Raw genomic sequence first — 13,126 nt, forward strand, 5'->3', positions numbered from 1 at the left:
GCAGAGCGTAAGAGCGTGCAGCTGGCGGCACTATGCAGGAGGAAAAATAGAATATGAGAACTATTGAACTGCACATGAGCTACGGTCGCCACCATTATTGGCAGCTAACCAGCGGCGACACTGGTCACATCCGCTCCCTCAGCTTTGTTCACTCCTCTGTGAACTAAGCGTCATTCTTAACTGGGCTCGCCCAGCCAAGCGAGAACATCAGCATTGACGTGCGTGGAGCCAGGGCAGTGGCGGACAATAAAATTAAACAGCTGTAAGTTAATGAACCAACTTGTGAGTTGGGAGTTCGCATCTTTCTGTCTGTAGCACCACTGTAGGGGAGCGTGATCAGTCACCTAGGTAAATTTACGACCCCACAAGTAATAACTGAGTGCTTCCACAGCCAATTTAATTGCCAAACACACTTTCTCAATGGTTGAGTAATTACGCTCCCTGGAAAGCAGTTTTCAGCTCAAATAAGTGATGGGATGCTCCTCACCATCAAAACCTGAAACAGGACAGCTCCCAAACCAAACGGACTAGATTCTGTCTGCAGGATGAATTATTTAGAGAAGTCAGAATTCCTTAAAATCGAGAATGACGACAAAGCAGTTTTCAAATCAGAAAAGGAGCATTCAAAATCTTTGGACCAAACAATGCAGTGTTCATTTGGCCCTTTGTAAGATCAGTTAGAGGAGCAGCTCTAGTTGCAAAATTTGGGATGAATCTCCTAAAATAACAAGGGAGTCATAGGAAGGCACAAACCTGCTTTTGCATATCTGGATGGGGATATGCAAGCACCTCACCTATCTTCTTCAAATGATGTCTAATCTATCCCTTCTCCATAGAATATTGCAAATAATGTGTTTCAGATATACCCAATTCACATTTTTTGGATTAGCTGTCAACCTGGTCTTCCTCAAGCTGAGAAGCACAGTGTAAAGGCATTCCAGTTGTGTCTGCCAATTATTACTGAAAATGACAACATCGTCAAGATACACTCCAGAATATTCAGAATGGGGGCACAAAATCTGAGCCATCATACACTGGAAAGTTAGAGGTATGCCATGCAGTCCAAAAAAGGAGCCTAGAAAATTTGAATAACCCGTCAGGGGTGGTGAACATTGTCTTTTCACAAGTGGAAGCCTCAAGAGGTACCTGCCAGTACCCTCTTGTAAGATCAAGTGTAGAGATATATGAGACTTGACCTACCATGGATACTCGCATATAAGTCGAAAAATTTATGTCTTAAAATTCATTCAAAAAAACAGGGTCGACTTATCCACGGGGCAACACAATTGTCCATAGAATTTGGGTAATGACATTGTACACTCAACGCTTCACGGTGTTAAGTCACCGGTCATCTGCCGTTTCCCATGGTCTTTGAAATAATTATAAGCCAGCAATACTATAGATAGATAGATAGATAGATAGATAGATAGATAGATAGATAGATAGATAGATAGATAGATAGATAGATAGATAGATAGATAGATAGATAGATACTTTATTAATCCCAATGGGAAATTCACATTGCTAATTAGATAGTTTTTTTTCTAATTTCATTAAATAATTCTTTAAACTGTGAAATACTTGAATTTGAGCATTAGCTTTTGCAGGTTTTGGATAACAAACATACCATTAGCTGCCACGTGCCATCTAGTGGCTGCCTTCGCACGTGCCTGTCGGCTGGTACATAGTGTTAAAGGTCGCGGGAGCAAGCCGGCATATAGCGGCTGCAATTGCATGTGCCTGTCGGCCAGTACATAGTGTTAAAGGCCATGGGAGCAGTTTGCTTTTCTTATCATAATTAAGTTTTGCATCTCGTACTCATGCTGCTGATGCTCCATGGAGATAGAGGATAATTTAGAAATTTGTTTCTGCAGTGAAATGACCCGATCTACAAATTTTAAACCCTGAGTATTAGTCTGCACACCCGTCCACTCCTCATGAGTAATGTACAAGATGCCTCACGGATGCCTGCCAAACAGTAATTTAAAAGGACTTGAGCCAGTAGAAGCCTGAGGGTATTCTCGAATCACGAACATGAGGAATGGCCACACAGAGTCCCAGGATGTTGGGTCATCATGAGCCACACGCCTGATCATCTGCTTTAAAGTCTTGTTAAATCGCTTTTTGTCAGGCCATTCATCTAAGGATAGTAAACAGTGGTGCTCAATTTTTAAATGGCAAGGCCATCACATACCTGTTTAATTACATGGGAAGTAAAGGGCGTACACTGGTCAGTTAAAATTTCCAGAAGAATGCCAATACAAGTAAAGATTTCACAAACAGCCCCTGCAACAGTTGGTAAATTGGCCTTCCGCAGAGCAACCACTCAGGATATTGTGTCCTGTAATCAACCAGCACCATGTATATACTGATAAAAATTCTTACTCTTAGGGAGTGGGCAAACAATATCCAACTCACTGGAAGGGAACATCTTAAATAGGCATTAGTAAAAGGGGAGCCCTAGGAGTTCTGTGAGCGAAGACCAACTGACAGTCAGGATAAGACTTACAGAACTGCTTGACATCTCTTCCTCAGCCAATAGTACTGTTTTGAGATGTGTTCCCTAGTTTTCTCAGCTTCGAAATGACGGCCCAAGACATATGCATGGGAAATCTTCAATAAAAGATCTCTATGTTCAGTTGGGACAAACAACTGTTCAATCAGACTGCCACCTATACAATTGGAAATCACCAGATAAAGGAAGCCTCTTTTAACCATAAAGTGCGGAGTTATGAAGCCAGGCATCTCACACTCCTTATAGTAGGAATCACTGGTAGCATGAACTTGTTTAAATGCAATCTCTAGGTAGATTTTGGGTTGTTGCAAGTGCGCAAACTCTGACTAATGCTTTGTAGTTGGCCAAGATATGCAGAAAAAGAGTATGTCTTTTCCCAAATAAGTCCATTGACTGGAGTCGGATATGGCAGTCCAAACTTTAAAGTTTTGTACCTTATACTTCAGAGAAAGTAACACAGTCTCGTATTCCTTAACATCGCCTTGAACACAGCGAATGGTTACTTGCTCCATGCCAGAGCAGGGGGGGGGGGGGGGGGGGGGGGGGGTTTGGTCCTAAAGCCAGTTACATCGGATTTTTTTTTTCACCTGTATTATTATCATTCTTTAATTTAATATTATTTATTGTATCAGTATGCTGCTGCTGAAGAATGTGAATTTCCCATTGGGATTAATAAAGTATCTATCTATCTATCTATCTCACACAGCGGTCACCACCAGAGTCTAGTAGGGAAAGGATCTCGCACCCTGCCAAGGCAACAGAGACCCTAAAACCATCTTTCTTCAAGATTTTTGAGGGGACCTGAGAGCAACACACCTCAGCTAATCTGATCTCCATGGACTGAGCAGGGGAGAGGTGGCTGTCCTCAGCCAGATGTTCAGTCTGGTCACAGCGGAAGCACCTGCACACAGGAGTTCCCATGGCACCATCATCTAGTTGCTGTGCTGCTCCAAGGGCCCCCCCATCAGTGACTCCGGGTGCCTAGGCTAGAGTAAGATGGCTGCCTGGAGGGGCAGTAGGCTCAGAAGTCTGCAATAGGGAAAGAAAAGGATGAGCCTGAGGCCAGGGCTGAGGTAAGAAGCTGCGGTGATTACACAGTGGACAAGACCAGGAGGGATGCAGAGGAGTAGGAGCCAGACTTGGGTAGCTACTCTGTCTTCAAGTGGCTTGGGCGCCTTCTAGTCTACCAGCTAAGTAGATCAGCGAGGTCTTCACAGAGGTCTTCACCTATCCCCGACAACACTGCATTAACAGTGACCTTTTCTACTACGTGTTTGATGAAGTCTTCACAGAACTAGCTTTGGATACCAGAACCAGCTGTCCTCGGATGGGGCGATTAGGATCGATCTTCCACAACCGGAATTTATGCCCCTTGGCTAGGGAGCTCACAGCAGTACAAAAAGGACCCAGCTGCTTCAGGAAATCAAGTCTCCGAAGAGGGAGGTTTTACATAATCTGCAAGGCATCTCCAGAGAAAATAGGGGCGATGATAGCAGAACCTTTATCGTCTATCCCAGTGCATCAAGGTGGACGTCTACACAAAGCAGAAGAGGAAACTCTCAGGATCGTCCGTAGGGGCCATCTTCAGAAGCAGGTCCCTGGGAAGGGCAATGGGAGGAGCCAGTCTGTTAGAAGGGGAATGTGCTGAGGATCCATCTGTGCAACACCCCACCTGGTACCACTTGTCAATCTTGGTTCACAGAGTTGCACAGGAGACTGGAAAAAGGATCAGGTTGTCAAGGTACAAAATCTTTTTTGCTGAACTGGCAGGTACAAACAGAAGACCTTATTCCACAAAATGTTAATTCAAAATATTAATTCAAAGTGCTTTCTTTAGTAGATTCTTCTATAATCTTAAAACTGGTGAGTGGGACACCCATCAATGGGTGGTCTTATTTACTACATTGAAACACTTCATATACCAACATTGACAAAAGAAATTGCCTCCATAAATTTTTTGAACACTTTAATAACCATTAATATATTTTAAGTGGGAGTCATATTTCTGAGGACATTTTTCCTAATTTGCCTTGATTTTAATTTTTATTACTAGTATATTACTATCTCCCAAAAAATACTCATTTTGCTAAAGGCAGTGAACATACACACACACACACAAAGAATTCACATTATTCTGAAGTTGCTTCTGTGGCTCAGTTAATTTAAATTTATGCACAACATTCCTAATATCAATAAAAATGTCAATTTCACTATATACCATTTTATGAAAAAGCAGAAAACTTTAGAAATAATGCCTATGTTTAGGATTCCTATCTCATAAATATGTCAAATAGGCCTTAGATTAACTCAATATCCATGCATTAGGGGTGTTTGGATAAGTATGATGTCACCATCTAAAATACAGGGTGTGCATATTTAGCCTCTCTTGTTTCTGGGAACATTAAATGAGTCCAAGAGGTTAATAATAAAGCAATGAGATGTGCTCTGCTGTCCTTGGTGATAAATTAAATGCTCAAAGCACAGGCTTTTCAGCAACAGGTTTTATAATCTTTGCCGTCTTTAATTTAAACAGGAGGTAAAACACTTTAAATATTTGTCCTTCTCAGAAAAAGAGCGGAGTACATTTTCAATGAACTGAAAATTTTTTCAGCGTCATTCACTGTCAGTTTCATTAATATGAAAGAATTACTTTCAACCAGCCATAAGCCAAATGGTGGATTATGTCAGTTTCCATGATAGAAAAGGACCTTTGTACAGTAAACAAAATAGATACTGGTGTGCAATTGCATTACTCCTTCATATATATATATATATATATATATATATATATATATATATATATATATATATATATATATATATATATATATATATATATATATTGTCACAGGCGGCTGGGTGCCATACCCAGCCGGGATGTCTGGAAGGTCTGGGAGAGGGATTATACCTTCCCCGGGCCATGAGAGGACAGCCGCCCTGGTTGCTACGGGGGGTCAATCCTATAGGGGCCCGTGGCCACCGCCAGGGGGCGTTTATTGGATCCTAGAGCCCTGGAAGCCAGCACTTCCGCCACACCAGGAAGTGCTGGCGGAAGAAATTCCAGGGTCACCCGGAATGCTTCCAGGTGCTCATGCAACACTTCCGCCCCACCAGGAAGTTCATCAAGGGGCACCTGGAGAATATCCGGGGGTGTATAAAAAGGGCGGCTTTCCAACAGTCAGGGAGCTGGTGTTAGGTGTAGGAAGGCAAGGCTTCGGAGAGTGGAGAGAAGGCAGCCCGAACAGGACCATTGTGAAGCCAGAGAGAAGGGTGATTGGTGCTGGAGCATTGTGTGCAAGACTTTTTATAAACTTGTACCATGATAAGTTATTGTGACTCTGCATGAGGTCGCATCACAATTGACTTCAGTTTCTCCACAAGGTCAAAAATTGAATGAAATGTACATCTTCTACACACTCAGTGGTCTCTTCACCACTGCCTTGCACTGATTAACTAAGTTAAAGGAACATTTCTCCACATCAAGAAGTAACTGCATGTACTTTTCAATCATCAGATTGTTAATACCTACATAACACTGATTATATGGATGTGATGCATTTTTGATGCTATTTTGCTGTATGACTGAACTTAAATATATTATTATGCAGTTTTAAATGCTAAATGTATGTAATATTCAGAAATTATCCTACTCCTTTGGGTCCTTGAACAAGGCCCTTAACCTGAAAATTGATCCATGAGTGCTGTACAATGGCTGACCAAAGGTTATGCGGAACAACGATTTCCTCTCGGGAATTAATAAAGTTTACCATCATCATCATCTTGTAAAATACAATAGATAGGACACACATTTCTTTTCTTTCAGTTTCATCTGTCTCCAATACACAATCTAAAATGGATGGGCAAAATTAGCTGTTTAACTGTTCTGGAAAAATGGTTCTTATTGGCAATACCAATGATTATAATATTCGCTCTAGCATTTATACCTGTAAGACAACCATTCACCCCATTACACAAGTTGAGAACACTTTTCTGTAATTCTTCTAGTAAACACTTGTTATTTGGTGATCACTATGAGAACTATATCCCAGAAGGAACATCCTAGACAATGCTGATGACCTAACATGATATCTTATTGCTGAAGCAGTCAGAGAGGATGAATTTTAAACAGAAAAGCAAGCAGAGCCCTAGAGCCATTTGCCACTAGCCACTCACAGCAGGCAATAATAATACTACTGAAGTAACAGTGTGGCAAAGCTCAAGGTGTGTAAAAGTGTTGTTAAAATGCATACAAACACTTAAGGAGAGGGTATTAGGAGGTTTGAAAGCACTTGCTTTAAACTGCTTTAGATTTACATTTCAATTCTTAAAAAAAGTCATGGAAATGTGTAACCTAGAACTTAAAAATGAAGACATTAAAAGGTCAGTCCTGTTTGATTCCACAACAGCTGACATCTGCAAGAGATGTCAGCTATTCCGACACCCTGATCAATGAAGTGAACTAATCACTTTGCAATAGAAAATTGAAGGATCGTATCCAGTTCCATTACAATATTCACTCTTGAAGGTATGGTAGGTGACTTCCATCCAGAGAAGTAGAAACAATTTAAGTTTCTGCCAAATGTAAGAGCACAGTATGAGGAACATAATGTCCAGGGTCATCAGCTCCACAGTTACGGGTGTCTAACTGTAGCACAACACTTTAAAGATGACTGTAATAATTTTGGGGACTTAAGCAGGACTAAGGAACTACAACACAGTGGGTTAACTCTAAACCAACTGCTCAAAAGGTAAAACCTTTGATAATGGGAAGCTCAGGTTTGGGGGGATAAACATACAAGTTTGCACCAGTACCAGGGAACATTGTATGGTGTGTTATCTTCATAGTAAACATCCTCAAGCTTTTGAATAACCTTCTGGCCAGACCTGAGGTAGAATCAGCTGTCACTGCCCACTACAGAATAAATAATACAGGAAAGGATGGGATTTCAGATTGACAGGACAAATTTAAAAAATCTACATGAAAAGCTTAGGGAAGAATAGTGGTGCATTTACTTATAGGACAAGTAGAGCAAAAATTATATAATTATATAAAATCCAACTTCTTTCTGTATGTCCGCTTTTCACGAGAGTACTACATAATGGATTTAGATTGGGTTTTTTCTATAATTTGCTTGAACATTCCAGTTGATTTTGCGACTTCTCTTATTGCGCAGTGTATCATAGTTTGCTTGTAATACCAATTTATTTGCGCAAATCCAAGAGACACACAGAGAGCCGAAGGGAGGGGGGAGGCCCTCCTCACTCACACACCAGCCTCAGGGCATTCCTTACCTCCACTTAGCTAGTGAACGAGAGAACTACTTAACGGATTTAGATCTGTTTTTTTCTATAATTTGCTTGAACATTCCAGTTGGTTTTGCGACGTCTGTCATTGCGCTAAGAATCATAGTTTGCTTGCAGGAGCAATTTATTCCCGCTAATCCGAGACGGAGGCTGTTGGCCAAGGAGAGGGGGAAGCGTGACATCAGGAGCAGGGAGGCGGGCAGGGCCCTCCTCACTTTCCTGTTTCACTACCACGCGGGTGGAGCCGCAGGGGAAGACTAGTAAATAATAAACTCAACATGGCTGTCATAATTACATTTTGTTTACAATTTATTGTCTAGAAAAATATTTCTTGCTTGGAGTTTGTGATATTCTCTTTGTGCCTGGCTGTGCTTGTCTTGCTTGGGCAGGCACTTTGACCCTGCTGTGTTCTAAGCATATCTTTGCTCATGAGTGTGCATGTACAGCCTAAAATGTTCAGTTCTGTCTTAGGGCTTGATTGCTATAACAATTAAGCAATTAAAAGTGCAACTAAGTAATTGAAAGTGTGCTTGAACTTGTATAATAAACCTTGCTGTTTTGGAGCAGTCTTAATTATTATCAAGAATCTTTTGAGATAGTTATGTACAATATGATTTAGAATTATACCGCAAAACATTCATATGCAAAAACTAGACAAAAAAACTTTAAATAGGAGTTGTTTTGCTTGTATTTAGCAAAAAAAAAAAAAACTGCCAAAGGGGTTAGCAAAATTTACTTGAGAAGATTTCTTAAAGTAAGCTAAATAATCATAAATGCACATTTTTGGATAAGTCAATAATTCCTATGATAAGGAAAACTAGACTTAATGTCATGATTTAAATACTTTTCACTTGGCTTAGACTTCATTTTCTGCAGTGTAGAATTTATGAATATTCATTTTTGGTTTCAGTATTGAATATTGATGTTGATGTTTAGATACATGTTGATAGATGCTCATTTTCTGTAAGGATTAAGTCAGAATATTTCCAAAAATTGCTGGAGGCGACGTAGAAAAGCCAGTGGATTTAAACAGATAAAAAAGAGAACTTACAAGGTGCCTTTAAGTATTTGATCGCCTCTCCCTGTCTCTTTCACTCACACACTTACTCACATTTTCTGCACAGCTTCTCAGGATGGCTCTTCCCCTTCTCACAGAGTCTTCCTCTCCCAGGTCCATTTGACCCCACTAGAATTTTGATGCTCTGTTTTGGAGTTCTGCCTGTGCCTGTGCACCAGATAGATAGATAGATAGATAGATAGATAGATAGATAGATAGATAGATAGATAGATAGATAGATAGATAGATAGATAGATAGATAGATAGATAGATAGATAGATAGATAGATAGATAGATAGATCAACATGGGACTCAAATTATGGGGTAGAACAAAGGGCCACTAGTTACACAGCTGCACACAACATTAGATAATGTTACAAAATCAGGAAGTGATAAACAACTGTTTACACATTTTCTTTTACAGATGGACCACACACAAATTAAAAACTTGCCAGTGTCACATAGTAAGTGACAGCCTAGAACAGAAACTGCAATCTTGAAGTGATAACAAAACACTGTCAGAAATCTTAGGTTCAATATAATTTCATTTAATTTATTTTCAACAAACTGGGCATTTTTTTTGTTCCATTTGACAACACTGAACAACATGTAGCAGGATCACGTCAAACTTGCTTTTTAACAAATCTCTAACAATGCAGTGACCTTAATTAGATATATCTACAAAACAGAAAATACATAGAATGTTAAAGGAACCAACACAGTGACATCTGCTGTGATCAAACTGATGAAAGCATGGGAGAAGTTTAAAGGGTGAACAGGGGGGCCAGGCACCCCTCAGCAGATGTACCATTAGTAAAAATAAATCTCAAATAAAGGGTATTTTTTCCTTAATTTTTTTTAGGCTACAACTAATGTAAATATGTCACTAATCAACCAATACGAAGCATGGTGATGTAGTTTTAGCACTGATGCTTCTCAGTCCAGGGTCATAGCCCAGGTGATCCCTGCATGGAGTTTGCATGTGGATCCTCTTGGGTTTCCTTCCAGTTTTCTCCCACAGTCCACTCGCAGGTTAGGTTAATTGGTGATTCTAAACTGGCATGTGTCTGTCAGCCTGTTCCTTCTCCTGCTGCCTCATGACCCTGCCCTGGTAAGCAGGTTTAGGTACTGGATGGATCAACAAATACTATAATCTGTCCTACCATAAGCAACTCTCTGTTATCCTGCACGTTGCCTATCTTTAGAACAGACTGAGAAGCTTCTGTACAATTTCAATTGCAGATTAGTTTGAGAGAAGTTATTTTAGCAAGTATATTTTGTATATATTATTTGTCTCTTTTACACATTTGATAGCCACTCCAGTTGGTAAGACAGATCCTCAGTAGTCAGTACAAGTGATTGAAATGGTAGTGCATATGTGTCCTGTGCTTATGCCTGCTTGTACAAACAGAGGCGTGGTGGTTTGAGCAAATCTATCACACGTCACACATAACCCTTTGACAAAATATTTAAAAAACAAACACGTGATACCCGTCTCTTTGATAAAATACAGCAATTCATATTTGAAAATGCTCCAACTCTCAAATCGGTTAATTAGATTCCTGAATATATCAGAATGTTACCCATATATTTTCTAACTTATTAATAAAAGAAAGTGTTTACTTTGCCACAATCACAATAAGTAGACAAACTTAAGTAAACAATTTGTTTTGTCATTTAAATATCATTACTGATATTTGTGGACTTTTTTTTGTAATTTCAAAGTTTTAAATATGTTATTGTAAGTGAGACTTACTTTATTTGAGCATTGGAAAGGTTCTATTATAATTATATTGTAACTTTATATGAAAAACAATAAACTATTTGATGTGATGTAAATATGCAGCAGTACAGTTGTGACTAAAAAAACAATTATCTTTCATGGTTCATCTGGTGCTCCCCCAAGCCTAAATGTCAAACTCTACCCAAGGTTGAAAGCAGGTCTATACACCTCTTTGAGCTACTGAAAGTAAAGCAATTGGAGACTCCAATTCATACATGGGGAGCACCTCCCCCCTAGCCCCCCCCCCCCCCCCCAAATGTCAGTAAAGGTATAGTAGGGCTTCTTTGCAGTATGTTTGATCTCTTCAAGGATTCCTCAGGACAACCTCTAGGGGACTCACCTGTAACTTTCTGTAGTGTCTACAGCACAAGTTCTGGAGCACCTGGAGCTACTAGTGGGAGCTAGCAAGACAGCTCCAGGGCTTTTTCACAGCATATGGAACCTATAAATTAATTTCCAGGGGCCACCTGGAAGCACTACATGGCTAAAGTCTAAAAGCCCATTCCAAACATATGGCTGTTTGTGACAGTGCAGGTCGGTTCCACGCTATCGGATGCATCGCTGGAGCCTCATGAACCCGCTAACGGCAATAACATACCCGAGGGATGAGCCAGCGGATAAGGACACTCACACACAAACCGAGGGGTTGGTGCAAAAGTATTCCAGTGCTTTTAATAAAAACAATCAAAAATCAAAAAGTGTTCAATAAGTGCAGTGCTAAAACAGTCAATAAATAAATAATCCATAAAAACAAGGTGAAAGTGAAGGTTAAAATCCCATAAATATCCATTAAAATTGGAGGTTAAAACTGTTCCTCAAAACTCGCATGTCTCAATGGCGCCTTTCAAAAACTGACATCTCTTCAGCTTACCCCGCACGGGATCTAGCAACTGAGGAGACGCCCAACCGACAGGTGCAGTCAACCATCCTATTAAGGCCGTTTCCTGCCGCCCCTCCATTGGCTTGCGCAGGGCAACTTGTTGAGCCACACAAGCCTCTCCCGCCACTCACAATCGGTCGTCAGTTGGGCCTAGCATTCATTGAAAGACTCTACTCATCCCTAAAAAGATTCCAATTTTGGGACTTGGGCTTAAAATTGTTATACTTCTGGCCTATCACAACAATACCAGTGACATTGCAATGTGTCAGCCATGGCCTAAGCAAGGGAAATTTGTCATTAGTCATGGCACACAAAGTAAAACGAATATCCAAAATCTTTAAAATTATATTGTTGTAATTAACTTAAAACAACAAAGTTTCAACACCACTAGGCTGTAAAACATGGGGATTGATTGGAAGAGCATATCCCACTGCTGTAACCACTGTATTAACACATAATAATTGTTCTAAAAGACTCAATAGGCAAAACAAGGCTATAGACATGAGAGGGAATATGTTTTCTAATTTTGCTGTGTTTAATTTGGTGAGAACTTTATTTCCTTAAATACAACTTTTAACTTGCTGTAAGTTTCTTACTAATGGTTTATTTCTTTAGTGCAGCTTAGAATTACCTCTCTTTAGTTAAATGAAGCTCGATTTTCACCTCTCTCATCTATATGACACATAACTACCCATAAATTCCTCCCCATAGGCCACTTCTAATTATTATTCAGAATGCGCACAGCCAATTCATGGGTGCATAAGTCATCCAGCCATTACATAACTATACTCAAGTGGTGTGTAAATCTGTACAAAGCGGGTCCCTTAATGTCTCAGACTATTCAGACTATTTGAAAGAGAGGGAAAAGAAGACAGCGAAATAACATTCTTTGCATTTGGTTTCAGTGGTTGTCTTAGTAACAGGCATACAAGCACAGCCGAAATATGAGAAATTTACAGAACAATATTTTAGGAGGGATCAAATATCTTTATGCGTTCCATTATTAATACTACAGTGTGCTGTATTTACAGCAAGAGTGTGAAATAAGCACTTCACCATATAACAACAAATTGTAAGAGTTTAGAAAGAGAATTTTTATAGCTTACATTCTGTTTATGTTAAAGTTTGTAATAAATCAAAGAGAGAAAACAGAAGAAAGTCAGACATTTGTTACATTATTTGTGAAAGCAATATGTTAGATCAATTCCAATGCTTTCACATTTAATATATTTTATATCTATAACAAATACATAATACTAGTAATTATATTCTTTAAATTTGGCCTTTTTGAAATATTAGTTTTAATTAGCTTAAGAAATATAAATATGCAGTGAGAGAATTTTTTTTTAACTAATGAGACCTTTGCATAATAGTTTTCAGTATTATGATGGACATGCTATCGATAACAGGGTGGGTGTGTGTGGAGGAATATTAAGAATCTGTATCACTCATTTTTTTATTTCTTGCATTTTTCTTTTCTAACAATTTTGCTCTTGGTACACACTCTATTTTGGTATTCTTAGATCATGTAAAGACAATTAGGTTATAATTTAACTTCTTCTATTCCAAGCACATTGTGATCAGCAT

Source organism: Erpetoichthys calabaricus, chromosome 9 (genome assembly GCF_900747795.2).
Source record: "Erpetoichthys calabaricus chromosome 9, fErpCal1.3, whole genome shotgun sequence".
Classification (NCBI taxonomy): Eukaryota; Metazoa; Chordata; class Cladistia; order Polypteriformes; family Polypteridae; genus Erpetoichthys; species Erpetoichthys calabaricus.